This window comes from Cryptomeria japonica, unplaced genomic scaffold, assembly GCF_030272615.1.
Source record: "Cryptomeria japonica unplaced genomic scaffold, Sugi_1.0 HiC_scaffold_65, whole genome shotgun sequence".
In the NCBI taxonomy this organism is placed as follows: domain Eukaryota; kingdom Viridiplantae; phylum Streptophyta; class Pinopsida; order Cupressales; family Cupressaceae; genus Cryptomeria; species Cryptomeria japonica.
This window is the reverse complement of record NW_026728887.1, coordinates 140001-158994: the sequence shown is the minus strand read 5'-3', so window position 1 is coordinate 158994 and position 18994 is coordinate 140001. Positions and strand designations below refer to the sequence as shown.

The following is an 18994-nucleotide window of genomic DNA, read 5'->3' as shown; positions in this document are numbered from 1 at the left end:
TTACCCACCCTAGGACCCACCCCGTGACCCACCTTGGCCAGGGTGGGTGCCTTGGTGCGCACAACTTGCCTGGGCTGCACACCAGGGCGGGCTCAAGATGGCACCCGCGTTCCGTTTTTTTCACTATCTTTCAAAACGGAAATTTTAAAATCTCATTTTTTTCTTTTTTTTGCCTTTTCTGGAAATTAGTGAAGGCAGCGCATCAAAGGTGCGCAATGCTGGTGCGAACCCGGGAGCGCTCCGATGTGTGCTCCAAGGTGCGGCGTGCACGAAGTCCGAGCCCGGTTTGCCCCGGGTGCGCACCTCGCGTGCACCTTCGCCGGGGTGAGCACCTTGGCTGGGTTGCGCGCCCTGGTGCGTACCAAGGAGCGCTCTGAAGTGTGCTCCAAGGTGCGGCGTGCACGAAGTCGGAGCCCGGTTTGCCCCGGGTGTGCACCTCGGGTGCGCACCTCGCGTGCACCTTCGCTGCGGTGGGCACCTTGGCTGGGTTGCGCGCCTTGGTGGGCACCATGCAGTGCACGAAGTCGGAGCCCGGTTTGCCCCGGGCGCGCACCTCCGCCAGGGTGGGCACCTTGGTGCGCACAACTTGCCTGGGCTGCGCATCAGGAAGGGCTCAAGATGGCACCCGCGTTCCGTTTTTTTCACTATCTTTCAGAACGGAAATTTTAAAATATCGTTTTTTTTTGCCTTTTCTGGAAATTAGTGAAGGCAGCGCATCAAAGGTGCGCAACGCTGGTGCGAACCTGGGAGCGCTCCGATGTGTGCTCCAAGGTGCGGCGTGCACGAAGTCGGAGCCCGGTTTGCCTCGGGTGCGCCCTGGTGGGCACCATGGTGCGCACCAAGGAGCGCTCCGAAGTGTGCTCCAAGGTGCGGCCTGCACGAAGTCGGAGCCCGGTTTGCCCCGGGTGTGCACCTCGGGTGGGCACCTTGGTGCGCATGCCTTGCCTGGGCTGCGCACCAGGGCGGGCTCAAGATGGCACCCGCGTTCCTTTTTTTTCACTATCTTTCAAAACGGAAATTTTAAAATCTCATTTTTTTTTGCCTTTTTCTGGAAATTAGTGAAGGCAGCGCATCAAAGGTGCGCACCTCGCTGCCCACCACGGTGCGCAACGCCGGTGGGCACCCGGGAGTGCTTCGAAGTGTGCTCCAAGGTGCTGCGTGCACGTTGTCGGAGCCCGGTTTGCCCCGGGTGCGCACCTCGCGTGCACCTTCGTCGGGGTGGGCACCTTGGCTTGGTTTGCCCCGGCTGCGCTCCGAAGCGGGGTTATTGGAGCGCCGCCTCTTTTTTTGTCGGAGCGTTTGGTGGGGTTTCTCGCATTGGCTCTTCCGAGGCCCGGTTGCCACCCTGGCGCGCACGAAGTCGGAAGTAGGGTTAATTGCCCGGGTGCGCACCTTTGCCAGGGTGGCACCTTACCTGGGCTGCGCACCAGGGCGGGCTCAAGATGGCACGCGCGTTCCGTTTTTTTCACTATCTTTCAAAACGGAAATTTTAAAATCTCCTTTTTTTTTTGCCTTTTCTGGAAATTAGTGAAGGCAGCGCATCAAAGGTGCGCACCTCGCTGCCCACCTTGGTGTGCTCTGAGGTGCGCACCCGGGAGCGCTACGAAGTGTGCTCCAAGGTGCGGCGTGCACGTTGTCGGAGCCCGGTTTGCCCCGGGTGCGCACCTCGCCTGCACCTTGGCCGGGGTGGGCACCTTGGCTGGGTTTGCCCAGGGTGCGCTCCGAAGCGGGGTTACTGGAGCGCCCCCTCTTTTTTTGTCAGAGAGTTTGGTGGGGTTTCTCGCATTGGCTCTTCCCAGGCCCGGTTGTTGGGTGCGCTCCCACCCTGGCGCGCGCGAAGTTGGAAGTTGGGTTAATTGCCCGGGCGCGCACCTTCGCCAGGGTGGGCACCTTGGTGCGCAAACCTTGGCTGGGCTGCGCACCAGGGCGGGCTCAAGATGGCACCAGCATTCCCTTTTTCTCACTATCTTTCAAAACGGAAATTTTAAAATCTCGTTTTTTTTTTGCCTTTTATGGAAATTAGTGAAGGCATCGCATCAAAGGTGCGCACCTCGCTGCCCACCTTGGTGTGCTCCGAGGTGCCCACCACGGTGCGCAACGCCGGTGCGAACCCGGGAGCGCCCCGATGTGTGCTCCAAGGTGCGGCGTGCACGAAGTCGGACCCCGGTTTGCCCCGGGTGCGCACCTCGCGTGCACCTTGGTGCGCACACCTTGGCTGGGTTGCGCGGCCTGGTGGGCACCATGGTGCGCACCAAGGAGCGCTCCGAAGTGTGCTCCAAGGTGCGGCGTGCACGAAGTCGGAGCCCGGTTTGCCCCGGGTGCGCACCTTCGCCGCGGTGGGCACCATGGCGTGCACGAAGTCGGAGCCCGGTTTGCCCCGGGTGCGCACCTCGCGTGCACCTTCGCCGGGGTGGGCACCTCGGCTGGGTTGCGCGCCCTGGTGCGCACCAAGGAGCGCTCTGAAGTGTGCTCCAAGGTGCGGCGTGCACGAAGTCGGAGCCCGGTTTGCCCCGGGTGTGCACCTCGGGTGCGCACCTCGCGTGCACCTTCGCTGCGGTGGGCACCTTGGCTGGGTTGCGCGCCTTGGTGGGCACCATGCAGTGCACGAAGTCGGAGCCCGGATTGCCCCGGGCGCGCACCTCCGCCAGGGTGGGCACCTTGGTGCGCACAACTTGCCTGGGCTGCGCACCAGGAAGGGCTCAAGATGGCACCCGCGTTCCGTTTTTTTCACTATCTTTCAGAACGGAAATTTTAAAATCTCGTTTTTTTTTGCCTTTTCTTGAAATTAGTGAAGGCAGCGCATCAAAGGTGCGCAACGCTGGTGCGAACCTGGGAGCGCTCCGATGTGTGCTCCAAGGTGCGGCGTGCACGAAGTCGGACCCCGGTTTGCCCCGGGTGCGCACCTCGCGTGCACCTTGGTGCGCACACCTTGGCTGGGTTGCGCGCCCTGGTGGGCACCATGGTGCGCACCAAGGAGCGCTCCGAAGTGTGCTCCAAGGTGCGGCGTGCACGAAGTCGGAGCCCGGTTTGCCCCGGGTGCGCACCTCGCGTGCACCTTCGCCGCGGTGGGCACCATGGCGTGCACGAAGTCGGAGCCCGGTTTGCCCCGGGTGCGCACCTCGCGTGCACCTTCGCCGGGGTGGGCACCTTGGTGTGCAGACCTTGGCTGGGTTGCGCGCCCTGGTGGGCACCATGGTGCGCACCAAGGAGCGCTCCGAAGTGTGCTCCAAGGTGCGGCCTGCACGAAGTCGGAGCCCGGTTTGCCCCGGGTGTGCACCTCGGGTGGGCACCTTGGTGCGCATGCCTTGCCTGGGCTGCGCACCAGGGCGGGCTCAAGATGGCACCCGCGTTCCTTTTTTTTCACTATCTTTCAAAACGGAAATTTTAAAATCTCATTTTTTTTTGCCTTTTTCTGGAAATTAGTGAAGGCAGCGCATCAAAGGTGCGCACCTCGCTGCCCACCACGGTGCGCAACGCCGGTGGGCACCCGGGAGTGCTTCGAAGTGTGCTCCAAGGTGCTGCGTGCACGTTGTCGGAGCCCGGTTTGCCCCGGGTGCGCACCTCGCGTGCACCTTCGTCGGGGTGGGCACCTTGGCTGGGTTTGCCCCGGCTGCGCTCCGAAGCGGGGTTATTGGAGCGCCGCCTCTTTTTTTGTCGGAGCGTTTGGTGGGGTTTCTCGCATTGGCTCTTCCGAGGCCCGGTTGCCACCCTGGCGCGCACGAAGTCGGAAGTAGGGTTAATTGCCCGGGTGCGCACCTTTGCCAGGGTGGGCACCTTACCTGGGCTGCGCACCAGGGCGGGCTCAAGATGGCACGCGCGTTCCGTTTTTTTCACTATCTTTCAAAACGAAAATTTTAAAATCTCCTTTTTTTTTTGCCTTTTCTGGAAATTAGTGAAGGCAGCGCATCAAAGGTGCGCACCTCGCTGCCCACCTTGGTGTGCTCTGAGGTGCGCACCCGGGAGCGCTACGAAGTGTGCTCCAAGGTGCGGCGTGCACGTTGTCGGAGCCCGGTTTGCCCCGGGTGCGCACCTCGCCTGCACCTTGGCCGGGGTGGGCACCTTGGCTGGGTTTGCCCAGGGTGCGCTCCGAAGCGGGGTTACTGGAGCGCCCCCTCTTTTTTTGTCAGAGCGTTTGGTGGGGTTTCTCGCATTGGCTCTTCCCAGGCCCGGTTGTTGGGTGCGCTCCCACCCTGGCGCGCGCGAAGTTGGAAGTTGGATTAATTGCCCGGGCGCGCACCTTCGCCAGGGTGGGCACCTTGGTGCGCACACCTTGGCTGGGCTGCGCACCAGGGCGGGCTCAAGATGGCACCAGCATTCCCTTTTTCTCACTATCTTTCAAAACGGAAATTTTAAAATCTCGTTTTTTTTTTGCCTTTTATGGAAATTAGTGAAGGCATCGCATCAAAGGTTAGTGAAGGCCTCGCATCAAAGGTGCGCACCTCGCTGCCCACCTTGGTGTGCTCCGAGGTGCCCACCCACGGTGCGCAACGCCGGTGCGAACCCGGGAGCGCCCCGATGTGTGCTCCAAGGTGCGGCGTGCACGAAGTCGGACCCCGGTTTGCCCCGGGTGCGCACCTCCGCGTGCACCTTGGTGCGCACACCTTGGCTGGGTTGCGCGGCCTGGTGGGCACCATGGTGCGCACCAAGGAGCGCTCCGAAGTGTGCTCCAAGGTGCGGCGTGCACGAAGTCGGAGCCCGGTTTGCCCCCGGGTACGCACCTCGCGTGCACCTTCGCCGGGGTGGGCACCTCGGCTGGGTTGCGCGCCCTGGTGCGCACCAAGGAGCGCTCCGAAGTGTGCTCCAAGGTGCGGCGTGCACGAAGTCGGAGCCCGGTTTGCCCCGGGTGCGCACCTTCGCCGCGGTGCGCACCATGGCGTGCACGAAGTCGGAGCCCGGTTTGCCCCGGTGTGCGCACCTCGCGTGCACCTTCGGCGGGGTTGCGCGCCCTGGTGGGCACCATGGTGCGCACCAAGGAGCGCTCCGAAGTGTGCTCCAAGGTGCGGCGTGCACGAAGTCGGAGCCCGGTTTGCCCCGGGTGCGCACCTCGCGTGCACCTTCGGCGGGGGTTGCGCGCCCCTGGTGGGGCACCATGGTGCGCACCAAGGAGCGCTCCGAAGTGTGCTCCAAGGTGCGGCGTGCACGAAGTCGGAGCCCGGTTTGCCCCGGGTGCGCACCTCGCGTGCACCTTCGCCGCGGGTGGGCACCATGGCGTGCACGAAGGTCGGAGCCCGGTTTGCCTCCCGGGTGCGCACCTCGCGTGCACCTTCGCCGGGGGTGGGCACCTCGGCTGGGTTGCGCGCCCTGGTGCGCACCAAGGAGCGCTCCGAAGTGTGCTCCAAGGTGCGGCGTGCACGAAGTCCGGAGCCCGGTTTGCCCCCGGGTGCGCACCTCGCGTGCACCTTCGCCAGGGTGGGCACCTCGGTGCGCACCACCTTCTCAATGTTTTCTTGCCTTTTCTGGAAATTGGTGAAGGCAGCGCATCAAAGGTGCGCACCTCGGTGTGCTCCGAGGTGCGAACCCGAGAGCGCTCCGAGGTGCCCACGAAGTCGAAGTCGGGTTAATTGCATTGTTTTCCCCGGGTGCGCTCCGAGGTGCGCAACATCGGCGCGCACCAAGGAGGGCTCCGAAGTGTGCTCCAAGGTGCGCACGATGGCGTGCACCTCTGGTGCGCACGATTCGGAGCTCGGTTGACCGGGGTGCGCACACCTTGGCTGGGTTGCGCACCTTTTGTGCGCTCCAAGGTGCGCACGAAGTCGGAGCTCCGGTTTGCCCGGGTGCGCACCTTCGCCAGGGTGCGCACCTTGATGGCGCACGCCTTGGCTGGGCTGCGCACCTTGGTGGGCGCCATGGTGCGCACCTTTCGTGCGCTCCAAGGTGCGCACGAAGTCGGAGCTCGGTTTTGCCCCGGGTGCGCACCTTGGTGGGCGCCATGGTGGCACTCCGAGGTGCCCAGATTGGTGCGCACCAAGGAGCGCTCCGAAGTGCGCTCCAAGGTGCGCGCGAAGTCGAAAGTTGGGTTAATTGTCCGGTTTGCCTCGGGTGCGCACCTTGCGTGCACCTTCGCCAGGGTGGGCGCCTTGGTGCGCACACCTTGGCTGGGCTGCGCACACCTTGGCACCCGCGTTTCCTTCATTTTAAATTTTTTTTTTTTACAATCTCTCAAGTGGGAAATTCTATAATCTCAACTTTTTTTGCCTTTTCAGGAAACTTTTGAATGGAGCGCATCATTGGTGCGCTCCGAAGTGTGCTCAAAGCTCTCTCCAGCTGCGTGCACCTGCCCCGGCCGCGCACCCGGCCCCGCCCAGCTTCGCTCACCTGTCCCGGGCGTCTGGTGCGGAACCTTAGAGTAAGAAACATCACCGTGCACCTTGGCCAACGTGCGCGACTCGACCGACGCGCGCACTGGCCGAGGTGCACACCGATTTCACCTGGGGTGCGCGCGCAGCACCTCGGGCGCACCGGGGTGCGCGCACAACGCCCGGGTTGCACCGTGGCCTGTGTGCTCGGGGCGCCCTCGGGTGCGCGCATCGGTGTCGCCCCCAGCGCGCGCGGTAGTGCGGGCAGCGCACCCCCGGCCCGGCCCGGCCCCGACGAGAACGCAAAACGGGCAAAAGGTTTATTCAAATAGCATTGCGACGCCGGCGAAAACTAAAAAAGGTGCAACACCGGGACTTCCCGGGAGGTCACCCATCCCAGTACTACTCCGGCCCAAGGCGCGCTTAACTGCGGAGTTCTGATGGGATCCGGTGCACTAATGCTGGTATGATCGCACCCGTTATGAGCTTGTCGCAGTGTGTACTTAGCAAACCGCGACCCACGTGCGAATCCACCCCGGCCACCCACCCCCGTCGAGGTGCACCACCCTCCCTCGCGAGTGCGCCCCGTTCGCCAAGTGTGAGCCCTGCCCGGGTGCGCGCACCTTGCTAGGGCGTCGGGTGTGCACCCGGCCCGGCCTACGTGCGTGCACCTGGAGGGGGCGTCGTGTGCGTGCAGTGTCCCGTCTGCAACGCGGTGCCCACACACCACCTCGGGCGCAACGACCTGCGCTCACATGTGGGCCGAGTGCACCTTGGTGCATGTTCGGCGGCGCCTCGGGTGCACGTCTCGATCTTGCCCCGGTGCACCAAGGCGCTCGGTTTGCCCCGGGTGCGCACTTGGTGCAAGGTGGCCCAAAATAGGGATCAAGCACCAAAACACAAGTTTCGGGATGCAAAATGGGACCCAAGGACCACAAATGCGTTCCAAGACCCATGATGGGTCCACGAGAACAAAAATGTGTTCCGAGACTTAATAAACAAATATTGGGTTTTAGGAGAAGAAACATGCTCTGATGCCCAAAACGAGAATCGACCCCGAAAAGGCCACAGGCCAAAAGTGGGATGCGAGACAAAAAAAAATGGGACCCGAGGACCAAAATTGGGTTCCCAGGTCGAAGACAGGGCAACCGGACAAGAAACGACCTCTAAGGCTCGAAATGAGTCCCGACGACTAAAACTTGACAAGAAGCACCCATCAGGCACCCAACTCGACACCCATGGGATGCCGACCCACCCGGGCTTCCACCTAGCACACCTTGGCACCCACCCACCCTCGCACCCAACCTCGCACCCAACTTAGCACCTTTGAACCCACATTGGCACTCACCCTGACCCTGGCACCTTGGAACCCACATTGGCACTCACCTTGACCCTGGCACCCACCTTTGCACTCACCTTGGGACCCACCCTGGCTCCCACCTCGGCACCCACCCAGACACCCACCTTGGTTCCTTGGCACCCACCTTGGATCCTTGGCACCCACCCCGACACCCACCTTGGCACGCAACTTGGCTACTTGCCACCCACCTTGGCTCCTTGACGCCCACCCCGACAACCACCCCGTGACCTACCCTGGCTAGGGTTGGTGCACACCCACCCTGGTGCCCACCTTGGCACCCACCCTATGACCCACCTTGGCACGCACCTTAGTACCCACCCCGTTACCCACCCTAGGACCCACCCCGTGACCCACCTTGGCCAGGGTGGGTGCACCCACCCTGGTGCCCACCTTGGCACCCACCCATCCTAGCACCCAGCCTGTGACCGGGCTTGGAACCCAACCTTGCACCCGCACCCGTCTTGGCCAGTGTGGGTGCGCACCCATCCTGGCACCCACGTTGTGACACACCCTTTAACCCACGCACCCTAGCACCCACGTTGGCACCCACCTTGGAACCCAACCTAGCAACTTGGCACCCACCCCGTGACCCACCTTGGCATCCACCATAGCAGTCGCCGACTTGGCACCCACCTCGGCACCCACCTTGACACTTGTGGACCCACCTTGCCACTCACCCTAGCATCGACCCATCCTAGCACCCACCCTGGCACCTTTGCACCCTAGCACTCACCCATCCTAGCACCTAACCTGTGACCCACCTTGACACTCACCCTCGCACCCACCTTGGAACCCAACCTAGCACCCACCCACCCTGACACCAACCCTAGCACCTACCCACCCTTGCACCCACCCTGTGACCCATCTTGGCACCCACCCATCCTACCACTCAACCTATCACCCACCTTCTCACCCACCTTGGCATCCACCTTAGCACCCACCCACACTGGCACCTTGGCACCCACCTCGGGCAAGGTGGGTGCACACCCACCCTGGCACCCAATTTAGAACCCACCGAGCATGTTACCCACCTTGGCACCCACATTGCAGCCCACCCTAGTACCCACCCTATGACCCACATTGGCATCCACACCCTAGCACCCAGGCACCTCGACACCCGCCTTGACACCCACCCTAGCACTGAACCTGTGACCCACCTTGGAACTCACCCTAGAACCCACCCACCCTGTGAACCACCTTGGCATCCACCTTAGCACCCACCCACCTTGGCACCCACTCTAGCACTCACCCATCCTAACACCCAACTTGTTACCCACCTTGGCACCCGCCCTCGCGTCCACCTTGAAACCCACCCTAGCACCCACCCACGCAGGAGCCCACCTTGGCACCCAACCTAACACCCACGCATCCTGGCACCCAACTTGTGACCCACCTTGGAACCCACCCTAGTACCCACCTTTGAACCCACTATATCACCAACCCACCTTGGCACCCACCCTATGACCCTCTTTGGAATCCACCCTAGCACGCACCCACCCTGGCACCCACCATGGAGCGCACCCTAGCACCCACCCACCTCGGCACGCACCTCAACACCCACCTTGGTGTGCGCACTGCGCCAACCTCTCAAAGACCCTATGTGGTGCGCTCCAAAGTGTACACCTTTGGTGCGCTCCAAGGTGCGCACCTTTGGTGCACACCGAGGTGCACACCAAAGTGTGCACCGAGGTGAGCACCAAAGTGCACTCCAGGGTGCACACCAAGGCGTGCACCTTTGGTGCGGTCAATGCAAACGAATTCGGAAGTTGGGGTCGATGTCCTAATCGCTGCTGCAGACTACACGTATGAGAATCGGACAAATAGCTTTATATAGGGGAGGTGTTGCGTTTGATGGGTCGACTCCCCTGGTTGTGTGCACTGCACCAACTTCAAAGACCCTGTCTTGTTTAAGAAGTCAAAAGTTGGGGTGGATGTCCTAATCATTGCTGCAGTCTACGCATGTATGAGAATCAGACAAATAGCTTATATAGGGGAGGTGTTGCATTCGGTGGGTTGACTCCCCTGGTTGTGCGCACTGCGCCAACCTCAAAGACCCCGCATAGCAGAAGAAGTCGGAAGTCGGATTTTGGTGAGCACCAAGGCGTGCACCTTTGGTGCGGTCAACGCAGACGAATTCAGAAGTTGGGGTGGATGTCCTAATCGTTGTTGCAGGCTACACATGTATGAGAATCAGACAAATAGCTTATATAGGGGAGGTGTTGGGTTTGATGGGTCAACTCCCTTGGTTGTGCGCATTACGCCAACCTCAAAGACCTTGTTTTCGTTAAGAAGTCAAAAGTTGGGGTCAATGTCCTAATGGCTCCTGCAGGCTACACATGTATGAGAATCGGACAAATAGCTTATATAGGGGAGGTGTTGGGTTTGATGGGTCGACTCCCCTGGTTGTGCGCATTACGTCAACCTCAAAGACCTTGTTTTCGTTAAGAAGTCAAAAGTTGGGGTCGATGTCCTAATTGCTCCTGTAGACTACACATGTATGAGAATCAGACAAATAGCTTATATAGGGGAGGTGTTGGGTTTGATGGGTTGACTCCCCTAGTTGTTCGCATTACACCAACCTCAAAGACCTTGTTTTCGTTTAGAAGCCGAAAGTTGGGGTCGATGTCCTAATTGCTCCTGCAGGCTACGCATGTATGAGAATCAGACAAATAGCTTATATAGGGGAGGTGTTGGGTTTGATGGGTCGACTCCCCTGGTTGTGCGCATTGCGCCAACCTCAAAGACCCTGCATTGCGGATGAAGTCGAAAGTCAGAGTTTGGTGTGCTACAAGGTGTGGTCGAAGGTGCTCACCTAGGTGTGCACCTTTGGAGCACAGGAAAAGTGCCCTCCAAAAGTGCGCACCTTTGGAGTGCACAAAAGTGCCCTCCAAAAGTGCGCACCTTTGGAGCGCAGAAAAGTGCCCTCCAAAAAGTGCCCTCCAAAAGTGCGCACCTTTGGAGCGCAGAAAAGTGCCCTCCAAAAAGTGCCCTCCAAAAGTGCGCACCTTTGGAGCGCAGAAAAGTGCCCTCCAAAAAGTGCCCTCCAAAAGTGCGCACCTTTGGAGCGCAGAAAAGTGCCCTCCAAAAAGTGCCCTCCAAAAGTGCGCACCTTTGGAGCGCAGAAAAGTGCCCTCCAAAAAGTGCCCTCCAAAAGTGCGCACCTTTGGAGCGCAGAAAAGTGCCCTCCAAAAAGTGCCCTCCAAAAGTGCGCACCTTTGGAGCGCAGAAAAGTGCCCTCCAAAAAGTGCCCTCCAAAAGTGCGCACCTTTGGAGCGCAGAAAAGTGCCCTCCAAAAAGTGCCCTCCAAAAGTGCGCACCTTTGGAGCGCAGAAAAGTGCCCTCCAAAAAGTGCCCTCCAAAAGTGCGCACCTTTGGAGCGCAGAAAAGTGCCCTCCAAAAGTGCGCACTTTTGGTGCGCACCAAGGCGCTGGTTCGGTCGTTGCAGGCGAGTTCGGAAGTTGGGGTCGATGTCCTGAGCGGAGGTGCAAACTACACAGGTGTCGGAATCGGACAAATAGCTTATATAGGGGAGGTGTATGCTTCGATGGGTCGACTCCCCAGGTTGAGCGCACCGCGCCAACCTCAAAGACCCTACGGTATGGATGAAGTCGGAAGTTGGGTCCGATGACCGATTCGATTAGTAGGTATGCTCATGAGGTCGGAATTTGGGTCCGATGACCTGCCATGTGCAGGAAGGCGAATGTTGACACTGTGCGTTGCAAGGTGCACACCAAGGCGCTGGTGCGGTCTTTTTAGTCGAGTTCGGAAGTTGGGGTCGATGTCCTGATCGGAGGTGCAAGCTACACAGGTGTGGGAATCGGACAAATAGCTTATATAGGGGAGGTGTATGCTTCGTTGGGTCGACTCCCCGGGTTGAGCGCACCGCGCCAACCTCAAAGACCCTACGGTATGGATGAAGTCGGAAGTTGGGTCCGATGACCGATTCGATATGTAGGCATACTCGCGAGGTCGGAATTTGGGTCCGATGACCTGCCACGTGCAGGAAGGCGAATGTTGGCACTGTGCGTTGCAAGGTGCGCACCAAGGCGCTGGTTCGGTCGTTGGAGGCGAGTTCGGAAGTTGGGGTCGATGTCTTGATCGGAGGTGCAAACTACACAGGTGTGGGAATCGGACAAATAGCTTATATAGGGGAGGTGTATGCTTCGTTGGGTCGACTCCCCGGGTTGAGCGCACCGCGCCAACCTCAAAGACCCTACGGTATGGATGAAGTCGGAAGTTGGGTCCGATGACCGATTCGATATGTAGGCATACTCGCGAGGTCGGAATTTGGGTCCGATGACCTGCCATGTGCAGGAAGGCGAATGTTGGGACTGTGCGTCGCAAGGTGCGCACCAAGGCGCTGGTGCCGTCGTTGCAGTCGAGTTCGGAAGTTGGGGTCGATGTCCTGGTCAGAGGTGCAAACTACACAGGTGTGGGAATCGGACAAATAGCTTATATAGGGGAGGTGTATGCTTCGATGGGTCGACTCCCTGGGTTGAGCGCACCGCGCCAACCTCAAAGACCCTACAGTATGGATGAAGTCGGAAGTTGGGTCCGATGACCGATTCGATACGTAGGCATATTGGCGAGGTCTGAATTTGTGTCCGATGACCTGCCATGCGCAGGAAGGCGGAATTTGGGTCCGATGACCGAGTTGATGGCGTGCCATGCGCAGAAAGGCGGAATTTGGGTCCGATGACCGAGTTGATGTTGATGGCCCGCCATGCACAGGAAGGCGGAATTTGGGTCCGATGACCGATTTGAAGGCGTGCCATACGCAAAAAGGCGGAGTTTGGGTCCGATGACCGAGTTGATATTGATGGCCCGCCATGCGCAGGAAGGCGGAATTTGGGTCCGATGACCTGACATACGCATGGAGTCCGACTCGGGGGCCGATGTTCGATTCGATGACTTGCATTGTGGGTAAAGTCGGAAGTTGTGGTCTTTGACCCGATTCGATGACCAGACTTCGGCTGCTTGAGAATCGGACAAATAACTTATATAGGGGAGGTAGTGTTCTCGAGCATCCTCCCCCCGTGCCCGTTTATGTCGATTGATGCTGGTGCTCGACTGGTTGGAGCGCTCGGATGCAAAAATCTTGCACCAGGATTTATCGATTGTGATGGACACGGCAAGTCTCCTGATTGCTATGCAGGAGCTCATCGTGAATCTCTATGCGGCCTTGGTATGGACTCGACCTGCGGAATGGTTCGGCAATGGTAGTCGCTCCAACACGTCCTTGCAATGGCCACAGAGGTGATTCGACTAGAGCTCCAGTCTAGCTTTTGGGTTGCTTGGCGGACTGGTATAGCCGCGATCGAGTTCCGGCCATGAACGTTTTAGATAGCTCTTGGGCTTTCTGGGACGGAAGTCGGAAGTTTGGGCTGTTGTCCGATTTGATGACCATTCTTCGGATGTGTGAGAATCGGACAAATAACTTATATAGGGGACTGTGTTGTCTCACGCAGCCCCCTCCGTGCCCCTCTATCTCGACCGATGTTGGTGCTTGAAAGGGTTGGGATCGCTCGGATTTATAAACGTGCACCACCATTTGTCGAGTGTGAGGGACGCGGCAGGTCTCCTAAATGCTATGCGGGCGCTCTCTGAGAATCTCTATCCGGCCTCGACACAGACTAGTCTTGCTGAATGGTTTGGCACTGGTAGTCGATCCAACACGTCGTTGTTGTGGCCGCCTAGGCGATTCGATTCGAGCCCCCGTCTAGCTTTTGGGTTGCTTGGCGGATTTTGCCCTATCCGCAAGTGAGCTCGGTCCCTAAACGTTCGAGAAACCCGATTGCTATGCGCCGACTCTCTTTCTTGCGAGCCTCCATCTAGCTTTTGGGTCTCTACGGAACGGAAGTCGGAATCTGGGACCGTTGTTTGATTCGACGAGGCAGACTACGGTTGTGCGAGAATCGGACAAATAACTTATATAGGGGAGGTGTTGACTGGAGCATTCTCCCCCGTGCCCCTCTAACTCGACCAATGCTGGCGCTCGAACGGTGGTAGCGCTCGGATTTTCATTGAGCGCCAGCATTGGTCGATTTAGAGGGGCATGCGAGATTCCCGAATGCTATGCGAGGGCTCTAACGGAAATGTCTATTGGTTTCGGTATGGATGCAATTGCGAGTGGTTCGGCAAAGGTAGTCGTTCCGATGCGTCCATGTCGTGGCCAAATCGATAATTCGATTTGAGCCCTCGTATAGCATTTGGGTCTCTCGATGTGATTCCGCATTCCAGTCCCTTTGGGCACTGCTTGAGCCGCATCCCAGGGGGTTCCCTTCCCAATAATCTGCCTCGCAACCCGATTGCTATGCGGTGAGGCTCCTCGGCCGCCTCGGAACTATCTGTGTATCAGACGCATCGCGGGATAAGGGGTTGGCAACGGTAGTCGCCCCAAGCGCGTCCGATGCTTGGACCATTCCGAGGCGGCCCTGAAGCCTCTTCCGTCTAGCCGTTGGGTCCTTCTCGCCGCATCCCTCGCCTCGCACCCCGATTGCTATGCGGTGAGGCTCCTCGGCCGCCTCGGAACTATCTGTGTATCGGACGCGTCGCGGGATAAGGGGTTGTCACTGGTAGTCGCCCCAAGCGCGTCCGATGCTTGGACCATTCCGAGGCGGCCCTGAAGCCTCTTCCGTCTAGCCGTTGGGTCCTTCTCGCCGCATCCCTCGCCTCGCACCCCGATTGCTATGCGGTGAGGCTCCTCGGCCGCCTCGGAACTATCTGTGTATCGGACGCGTCGCGGGATAAGGGGTTGTCATTGGTAGTCGCCCCAAGCGCGTCCGATGCTTGGACCATTCCGAGGCGGCCCTGAAGCCTCTTCCGTCTAGCCGTTGGGTCCTTCTCGCCGCATCCCTCGCCTCGCACCCCGATTGCTATGCGGTGAGGCTCCTCGGCCGCCTCGGAACTATCTGTGTATCGGACGCGTCGCGGGATAAGGGGTTGTCACTGGTAGTCGCCCCAAGCGCGTCCGATGCTTGGACCATTCCGAGGCGGCCCTGAAGCCTCTTCCGTCTAGCCGTTGGGTCCTTCTCGCCGCATCCCTCGCCTCGCACCCCGATTGCTATGCGGTGAGGCTCCTCGGCCGCCTCGGAACTATCTGTGTATCGGACGCGTCGCGGGATAAGGGGTTGTCACTGGTAGTCGCCCCAAGCGCGTTCGATGCTTGGACCATTCCGAGGCGGCCCTGAAGCCTCTTCCGTCTAGCCGTTGGGTCCTTCTCGCCGCATCCCTCGCCTCGCACCCCGATTGCTATGCGGTGAGGCTCCTCGGCCGCCTTGGAACTATCTGTGTATCGGACGCGTCGCGGGATAAGGGGTTGTCACTGGTAGTCGCCCCAAGCGCGTCCGATGCTTGGACCATTCCGAGGCGGACCCGAAGCCTCTTCCGTCTAGCCGTTGGGTCCTTCTCGCCGCATCCTTCGCCTCGCACCCCGATTGCTATGCGGTGAGGCTCCTCGGCCGCCTCGGAACTATCTGTGTATCGGACGCGTCGCGGGATAAGGGGTTGTCACTGGTAGTCGCCCCAAGCGCGTCCGATGCTTGGACCATTCCGAGGCGGACCCGAAGCCTCTTCCGTCTAGCCGTTGGGTCCTTCTCGCCGCATCCCTCGCCTCGCACCCCGATTGCTATGCGGTGAGGCTCCTCGGCCGCCTTGGAACTATCTGTGTATCGGACGCGTCGCGGGATAAGGGGTTGTCACTGGTAGTCGCCCCAAGCGCGTCCGATGCTTGGACCATTCCGAGGCGGACCCGAAGCCTCTTCCGTCTAGCCGTTGGGTCCTTCTCGCCGCATCCCTCGCCTCGCACCCCGATTGCTATGCGGTGAGGCTCCTCGGCCGCCTTGGAACTATCTGTGTATCGGACGCGTCGCGGGATAAGGGGTTGTCACTGGTAGTCGCCCCAAGCGCGTCCGATGCTTGGACCATTCCGAGGCGGACCCGAAGCCTCTTCCGTCTAGCCGTTGGGTCCTTCTCGCCGCATCCCTCGCCTCGCACCCCGATTGCTATGCGGTGAGGCTCCTCGGCCGCCTTGGAACTATCTGTGTATCGGACGCGTCGCGGGATAAGGGGTTGTCACTGGTAGTCGCCCCAAGCGCGTCCGATGCTTGGACCATTCCGAGGCGGCCCCGAAGCCTCTTCCGTCTAGCCGTTGGGTCCTTCTCGCCGCATCCCTCGCCTCGCACCCCGATTGCTATGCGGTGAGGCTCCTCGGCCGCCTTGGAACTATCTGTGTATCGGACGCGTCGCGGGATAAGGGGTTGTCACTGGTAGTCGCCCCAAGCGCGTCCGATGCTTGGACCATTCCGAGGCGGCCCCGAAGCCTCTTCCGTGTAGCCGTTGGGTCCTTCTCGCCGCATCCCTCGCCTCGCACCCCGATTGCTATGCGGTGAGGCTCCTCGGCCGCCTTGGAACTATCTGTGTATCGGACGCGTCGCGGGATAAGGGGTTGTCACTGGTAGTCGCCCCAAGCGCGTCCGATGCTTGGACCATTCCGAGGCGGACCTGAAGCCTCTTCCCTCTAGCCGTTGGGGCTTTCTCGCCGCATCCCTCGCCTCGCACCCTGATTGCTATGCTGTGAGGCTCCTCGGCCGCCTTGGAACTATCTGTGTATCGGACGCATCGCGGGATAAGGGGTTGGCAGTGGTAGTCGCCCCAAGCGCATCCGATGCTTGGACCATTCCGAGGCGGCCCTGCAGCCTCTTCCGTCTAGCCGTTGGGGCCATCTCGCCGCATCCCCCACCTCGCACCACGATTGCTATGCGGTGAGGCTCCTTGGCCGCCTCGGAACTATCTGTGTATCGGACGCATCGCGGGATAAGGGGTTGTCACTGGTAGTCGCCCCAAGCGCGTCCGATGCTTGGACTATTCCGAGGCGGCCCTGCAGCCTCTTCCGTCTAGCCGTTGGGGCCATCTCGCTGCATCCCCCACCTCCTCGGCCGCCTCGGAACTATCTGTGTATCGGACGCATCGCGGGATAAGGGGTTGGCAGTGGTAGTCGCCCCAAGCGCGTCCGATGCTTGGACTATTCCGAGGCAGCCCTGCAGCCTCTTCCGTCTAGCCTTTGGGGCCATCTCGCCGCATCCCTCGCCTCGCACCCCGATTGCTATGCGGTGAGGCTCCTCGGCCGCCTGGGAACTATCTTCGTATCGGACGCATCGCGGGATAAGGGGTTGTCACTGGTAGTCGCCCCAAGCGCGTCCGATGCTTGGACTATTCCGAGGCGGCCCTGTGGCCTCTTCCGTCTAGCCGTTGGGGCCATCTCGCCGCATCCCCCACCTCGCACCCCGATTGCTATGCGGTGAGGCTCTTCGGCCGCCTTGGAACTATCTTCGTATCGGACGCATCGCGGGATAAGGGGTTGTCACTGGTAGTGGCCCCAAGCGCGTCCGATGCTTGGACTATTCCGAGGCGGCCCTGCAGCCTCTTCCGTCTAGCCGTTGGGGCCATCTCGCCGCATCCCCCACCTCGCACCCCGATTGCTATGCGGTGAGGCTCCTCGGCCGCCTTGGAACTATCTTCGTATCGGACGCATCGCGGGATAAGGGGTTGTCACTGGTAGTCGCCCCAAGCGCGTCCGATGCTTGGACTATTCCGACGCGGCCCTGTGGCCTCTTCCGTCTAGCCGTTGGGGCCATCTCGCCGCATCCCCCACCTCGCACCCCGATTGCTATGCGGTGAGGCTCCTCGGCCGCCTTGGAACCATCTTCGTATCGGACGCATCGCGGGATAGGGGGCTGTCACTGGTAGTCGCCCCAAGCGTGTCCGATGCTTGGACCATTCCTAGGCGGCCCTGAAGCCTCTTCCGTCTAGCCGTTGGGGCCTTCCCGCCCCATCCCTCGCCTCGCACCCCCGATTGCTATGCGGTGAGGCTCCTCGGCCGCCTTGGAACCATCTGTGTATCGGACGCATCGCGGGATAAGGGGTTGGCACTGGCAGTCGCCCCAAGCGCGTCCGATGCTTGGACCATTCCGAGGTGGCCCTGAAGCCTCTTCCGTCTAGCCGTTGGGGCCTTCCCGCCCCATCCCTCGCCTCGCACCCCGATTGATATGCGGTGAGGCTCCTCGGCCGCCTTGGAACTATCTGTGTATCGGACGCATCGCGGGATAAGGGGTTGGCACTGGTAGTCGTCCCAATCGCATCCGATGCTTGGACCATTCCGAGGCGGCCCTGCAGCCTCTTCCGTTTAGCCGTCGGGGCCTTCCCGCCGCATCCCTCGCCTCGCATCCCGATTCCTATGCGGTGAGTCTTCTCGGCCGCCGCGGAACTATACCTGTTATTGCTACTGCATCCTTCGGCTGGTAACCTCCTCTGCCGCCTTGGAACGTTCTCTTTGTCGGACGCGTCGCGGGATAAGGGGTTGGCACTGGTAGTCGCCCCAAGCGCGCCCGATGCATAGACCGCTCCGAGTCGACCTTGCTTTCAGCCTCTCACATGCATAGACCTCTCTGAGTCGACCCTGCAGCCTCTCACGTTTAGCCTTTGGAATCTCGCCTCACAACATGATTGCTATCCTTGATGCATCCCTTGCCTCGAGCCCTGATTGCTTTCTTGGCTGCATCCCTCCTCTCCTCACAGCCCGGTTGTCATCACTGCTTCATCCGTCGCTTCATGCATTCTGGCTGCTGGGCCCTTCCCACCGCACACCTCGATTGCTATCTCTTCTGCATCACACACCCCGATTGCTATCTCTGCTACATCCCTCGGCTCTCACTTCTGCATCCTTCGCCTCACACCTCGATTGCTATCAATGCTGCATCCGTAACCTCACACCCCGATTGCTATGCGGGGAGGCTCCTTGGCCGCCTTGGAAATTTCTGTGTGTCGGACGCACCGCGGGATAAGGGGTTGGCACTGGTAGTCGCCCCAAGTGCGCCCGATTCTTAGACCGCTTCGAGGTGACCTCGTAGCCTCTTTCGTCCAGGCTTCCTGCCTTCAACGCCCTTTTTACACCTCGATTGCTATGCGCGGGCTCGTTGGCGTCTATCACCTCTCTGCGAAGAGTGGCACGATGATTGTTGGGGTAAATCGTAGCAGTCCGATCTCTGGCCTTGGGCCATTGTGAGGGCTGATCGATTTCCTGTGCGCATCTCGTGTTCGCCCAGTAACAGACTCGACGACTTGTAATCGGTCTTGTTCCCGATTGTTCCTGGAGGTAGTCTTCGGAACTCTTGGATTTGACCTGTCACTCGAACTGTCCTCTTCCGAGGATGCTTGTGTGTGTGTGCTTGTGCCATTTCCTTGGCGGTATTAACGAGATATTAAAGAGCGGAGTGAGCGCCTCGCCCAGCTATGTTTGGGGCTCTCACTCCCTTACCCGGTGTGCGACCGCTTTGCACGT

The 18994-nt window shown here is 60.1% G+C and overlaps 1 non-coding gene across 1 annotated transcript; it reads right to left on the bottom strand.

Annotated features, from left to right (window-relative positions):
- Positions 1 to 6654: 6654 nt before the first annotated feature.
- On the bottom strand, positions 6655 to 6774 carry LOC131863594 (5S ribosomal RNA). Its single transcript, XR_009362494.1, has one exon. It is a non-coding gene; the product is annotated as a 5S ribosomal RNA (ribosomal RNA).
- Between the last annotated feature and the right edge of the window lie 12220 nt (positions 6775 to 18994).